This window comes from Carassius gibelio, chromosome B22 (genome assembly GCF_023724105.1).
Source record: "Carassius gibelio isolate Cgi1373 ecotype wild population from Czech Republic chromosome B22, carGib1.2-hapl.c, whole genome shotgun sequence".
Taxonomy (NCBI): Eukaryota; Metazoa; Chordata; class Actinopteri; order Cypriniformes; family Cyprinidae; genus Carassius; species Carassius gibelio.
In genome coordinates this window covers 42482005-42487004 of record NC_068417.1, presented here as the reverse complement: position 1 = coordinate 42487004, position 5000 = coordinate 42482005, and the positions used below count along the sequence as shown (strand labels likewise).

At 39.7% G+C, this 5000-nt stretch overlaps 6 non-coding genes across 6 annotated transcripts in view; all 6 read right to left on the bottom strand.

Annotated features, from left to right (window-relative positions):
* Positions 1 to 1345: 1345 nt before the first annotated feature.
* Positions 1346 to 1464, bottom strand: LOC128000708 (5S ribosomal RNA). The gene has a single exon (XR_008173487.1). It is a non-coding gene; the product is annotated as a 5S ribosomal RNA (ribosomal RNA).
* Positions 1465 to 1826: 362 nt separating this feature from the next.
* Positions 1827 to 1945, bottom strand: LOC128003732 (5S ribosomal RNA). Its single transcript, XR_008176450.1, has one exon. It is a non-coding gene; the product is annotated as a 5S ribosomal RNA (ribosomal RNA).
* Positions 1946 to 2166: 221 nt separating this feature from the next.
* On the bottom strand, positions 2167 to 2285 carry LOC127995819 (5S ribosomal RNA). The gene has a single exon (XR_008168751.1). It is a non-coding gene; the product is annotated as a 5S ribosomal RNA (ribosomal RNA).
* A 221-nt stretch (positions 2286 to 2506) lies between these two features.
* Positions 2507 to 2625, bottom strand: LOC127996539 (5S ribosomal RNA). The gene has a single exon (XR_008169441.1). It is a non-coding gene; the product is annotated as a 5S ribosomal RNA (ribosomal RNA).
* Positions 2626 to 4422: 1797 nt separating this feature from the next.
* LOC128000707 (5S ribosomal RNA) lies at positions 4423 to 4541 on the bottom strand. Its single transcript, XR_008173486.1, has one exon. It is a non-coding gene; the product is annotated as a 5S ribosomal RNA (ribosomal RNA).
* A 364-nt stretch (positions 4542 to 4905) lies between these two features.
* LOC127999717 (5S ribosomal RNA) overlaps positions 4906 to 5000 on the bottom strand; it is a 119-nt gene continuing 24 nt past the window's right edge. Inside the window, exon 1 of the ribosomal RNA XR_008172525.1 lies at positions 4906 to 5000. This exon is cut by the window's right edge and continues 24 nt beyond it. This is a non-coding gene — a ribosomal RNA (5S ribosomal RNA).

The following is a 5000-nucleotide window of genomic DNA, read 5'->3' as shown; positions in this document are numbered from 1 at the left end:
TGACTTTTTTTTGGCAAAATTATTATATACTAAGTGAAAAATGTCCAAAAAGCTTACAGCACCTGGTATTCAATCAATCAATCAATCACCTTTATTTATATAGTGCTTTAAACAAAATACATTGCGTCAAAGCACTGAACAACATTCATTAGGAAAACAGTGTCTCAATAATGCAAAATTATAATTAAAGGCAGTATATTCCCAGGCAGTCTCCCATCCATGTACTAAACAGGCCCAAACCTGCTAATATTCAGAGATCAGGCACTGACTCTATTTTTTGGCAAAATTATTATATACTAAGTGAAAAATGTCCAAAAAGCACCTAGAAAGGACCTCTACTGCCCTGAAAGACAGCGGAGACCAGGACAACTAGAGCCCCAGATACAGATCCCCTGTAAAGACCTTGTCTCAGAGGAGCACCAGGACAAGACCACAGGAAACAGATGATTCTTCTGCACAATCTGACTTTGCTGCAGCCTGGAATTGAACTACTGGTTTTCGTCTGGTCAGAGGAGAACTGACCCCCCAACTGAGCCTGGTTTCTCCCAAGGTTTTTTTCTCCATTCTGTCACCGATGGAGTTTCGGTTCCTTGCCGCTGTCGCCTCTGGCTTGCTTAGTTGGGGTCACTTCATCTACAGCGATATCATTGACTTGATTGCAAATAAAAACAGACACTATTTCAACTGAACAGAGATGACATAGCTGAATTCAATGATGAACTGCCTTTAACTATCATTTTGCATTATTGAGACACTGTTTTCCAAATGAATGTTGTTCAGTGCTTTGACACAATGTATTTTGTTTAAAGCACTATATAAATAAAGGTGATTGATTGATTGATTGAAGAGAGGGCTATTTAAAGAACAGCCAATCTTATCGCCAGTACATTATATAAGTAGGAAAGAAAACCCAAAAGCTTAAAGCACCTGGTATTCCTAGGCAGTCTCTCATACAAGTACTAACCAGACCTAAACCTGCTAAGATTCAGAGATCGGGCATTGACTCTTTTTTTTTTTTTTTTTTTTTTTTTTAAATGAAAGATTATTATATAATTCGTGAAATTTTCCAAAAAGATTAAAGCACCTGATATTCCCAGGCAGTCTCCCATCCATGTACTAACCAGGCCCAAACCTGCAAATATTCAGAGATCGGGCATTGACTCTATTTTTTGGCAAAATTATTATATACTAAGTGAAAAATGTCCAAAAAGCTTACAGCACCTGGTATTCCCAGGCAGTCTCCCATCCATGTACTAACCAGGCCCAAACCTGCTAATATTCAGAGATTGGCATTGACTCTATTTTTTGGCAAAATTATTATATACTAAGTGAAAAATTTCCAAAAAGCTTACAGCACCTGGTATTCCCAGGCGGTCTCCCATCCAAGTACTAACCAGGCCCAAACCTGCTTAGCTTCCGAGATCAGACGAGATCAGGCATAGCCAGGATGGTATGGCCGTAAGCGAAGTCTGCTGCAAAGAGAGGGCTATTTAAAGACCAGCCAATCTTATCGCCAGTACATTATATAAGTAGGAATGAAAACCCAAAAGCTTAAAGCACCTGGTATTCCTAGGCAGTCTCTCATCAAAGTACTAATCAGACCTAAACCTGCTAAGATTCAGAGATCGGGCATTGACTCTTTTTTTTTTTTATGAAAGATTATTATATAATTTGTGAAATTTTCCAAAAAGATTAAAACACCTGGTATTCCCAGGCAGTCTCCCATCCATGTACTAAGCAGGCCCAAACCTGCTAATATTCAGAGATCAGGCATTGACTCTATTTTTTGGCAAAATTATTATATACTAAGTGAAAAATGTCCAAAAAGCTTACAGCACCTGGTATTCCCAGGCGGTCTCCCATCCAAGTACTAACCAGGACCAAACCTGCTTAGCTTCCGAGATCAGACGAGATTGGGCATAGCCAGGTTGGTATGGCCGTAAGCGAAGTCTGCTGCAAAGAGAGGGCTATTTAAAGACCAGCCGATCTTATCGCCAGTACATTATATAAGTAGGAAAGAAAACCCAAAAGCTTAAAGCACCTGGTATTCCCAGGCAGTCTCTCATCAAAGTACTAACCAGACCTAAACCTGCTAAGATTCAGAGATCGGGCATTGACTCTATTTTTTGGCAAAATTATTATATACTAAGTGAAAAATGTCCAAAAAGCTTACAGCACCTGGTATTCCCAGGCGATCTCCCATCCAAGTACTAACCAGGCCCAAACCTGCTTAGCTTCCGAGATCAGACGAGATCGGGCATAGCCAGGTTGGTATGGCCGTAAGCGAAGTCTGCTGCAAAGAGAGGGCTATTTAAAGAACAGCCAATCTTATCGCCAGTACATTATATAAGTAGTAAAGAAAACCCAAAAGCTTAAAGCACCTGGTATTCCTAGGCAGTCTCTCATCAAAGTACTAACCAGACCTAAACCTGCTAAGATTCAGAGATCGGGCATTGACTCTATTTTTTGGCAAAATTATTATAAACTAAGTGAAAAATGTCCAAAAAGTTTACAGCACCTGGTATTCCCAGGCGGTCTCCCATCAAAGTACTAACCAGGCCCAAACCTGCTTAGCTTCCGAGATCGGACGAGATCGGGCATAGCCAGGTTGGTATGGCCGTAAGCGAAGTCTGTTGCAAAGAGAGGGCTATTTAAAGACCAGCCAATCTTATCGCCAGTACATTATATAAGTAGGAAAGAAAGCCCAAAAGCTTAAAGCACCTGGTATTCCTAGGCAGTCTCTCATCAAAGTACTAACCAGACCTAAACCTGCTAAGATTCAGAGATCGGGCATTGACTCTTTTTTTTTTTTAATGAAAGATTATTATATAATTCGTGAAATTTTCCAAAAAGATTAAAGCACCTGGTATTCCCAGGCTGTCTCCCATCCATGTACTAACCAGGCCCAAACCTGCAAATATTCAGAGATCGGGCATTGACTTTTTTTTGGCAAAATTATTATATACTAAGTGAAAAATGTCCAAAAAGCTTACAGCACCTGGTATTCAATCAATCAATCAATCACCTTTATTTATATAGTGCTTTAAACAAAATACATTGCGTCAAAGCACTGAACAACATTCATTAGGAAAACAGTGTCTCAATAATGCAAAATTATAATTAAAGGCAGTATATTCCCAGGCAGTCTCCCATCCATGTACTAAACAGGCCCAAACCTGCTAATATTCAGAGATCAGGCACTGACTCTATTTTTTGGCAAAATTATTATATACTAAGTGAAAAATGTCCAAAAAGCACCTAGAAAGGACCTCTACTGCCCTGAAAGACAGCGGAGACCAGGACAACTAGAGCCCCAGATACAGATCCCCTGTAAAGATCTTGTCTCAGAGGAGCACCAGGACAAGACCACAGGAAACAGATGATTCTTCTGCACAATCTGACTTTGCTGCAGCCTGGAATTGAACTAATGGTTTTCGTCTGGTCAGAGGAGAACTGACCCCCCAACTGAGCCTGGTTTCTCCCAAGGTTTTTTTCTCCATTCTGTCACCGATGGAGTTTCGGTTCCTTGCCGCTGTCGCCTCTGGCTTGCTTAGTTGGGGTCACTTCATCTACAGCGATATCATTGACTTGATTGCAAATAAAAACAGACACTATTTCAACTGAACAGAGATGACATAGCTGAATTCAATGATGAACTGCCTTTAACTATCATTTTGCATTATTGAGACACTGTTTTCCAAATGAATGTTGTTCAGTGCTTTGACGCAATGTATTTTGTTTAAAGCACTATATAAATAAAGGTGATTGATTGATTGATTGAAGAGAGGGCTATTTAAAGAACAGCCAATCTTATCGCCAGTACATTATATAAGTAGGAAAGAAAACCCAAAAGCTTAAAGCACCTGGTATTCCTAGGCAGTCTCTCATACAAGTACTAACCAGACCTAAACCTGCTAAGATTCAGAGATCGGGCATTGACTCTTTTTTTTTTTTTTTTTTTTTTTTAATGAAAGATTATTATATAATTCGTGAAATTTTCCAAAAAGATTAAAGCACCTGGTATTCCCAGGCAGTCTCCCATCCATGTACTAACCAGGCCCAAACCTGCAAATATTCAGAGATCGGGCATTGACTCTATTTTTTTTTTTTTATGAAAGATTATTATATAATTCGTGAACTTTTCCAAAAAGATTAAAACACCTGGTATTCCCAGGCAGTCTCCTATCCATGTACTAAGCAGGCCCAAACCTGCTAATATTCAGAGATCAGGCATTGACTCTATTTTTTGGCAAAATTATTATATACTAAGTGAAAAATGTCCAAAAAGCTTACAGCACCTGGTATTCCCAGGCGGTCTCCCATCCAAGTACTAACCAGGCCCAAACCTGCTAATATTCAGAGATTGGCATTGACTCTATTTTTTGGCAAAATTATTATATACTAAGTGAAAAATTTCCAAAAAGCTTACAGCACCTGGTATTCCCAGGCGGTCTCCCATCCAAGTACTAACCAGGCCCAAACCTGCTTAGCTTCCGAGATCAGACGAGATCAGGCATAGCCAGGATGGTATGGCCGTAAGCAAAGTCTGCTGCAAAGAGAGGGCTATTTAAAGATCAGCCAATCTTATCGCCAGTACATTATATAAGTAGGAATGAAAACCCAAAAGCTTAAAGCACCTGGTATTCCTAGGCAGTCTCTCATCAAAGTACTAATCAGACCTAAACCTGCTAAGATTCAGAGATCGGGCATTGACTCTTTTTTTTTTTTTTATGAAAGATTATTATATAATTCGTGAACTTTTCCAAAAAGATTAAAACACCTGGTATTCCCAGGCAGTCTCCTATCCATGTACTAAGCAGGCCCAAACCTGCTAATATTCAGAGATCAGGCATTGACTCTATTTTTTGGCAAAATTATTATATACTAAGTGAAAAATGTCCAAAAAGCTTACAGCACCTGGTATTCCCAGGCGGTCTCCCATCCAAGTACTAACCAGGCCCAAACCTGCTTAGCTTCCGAGATCAGACGAGATCCGGCAT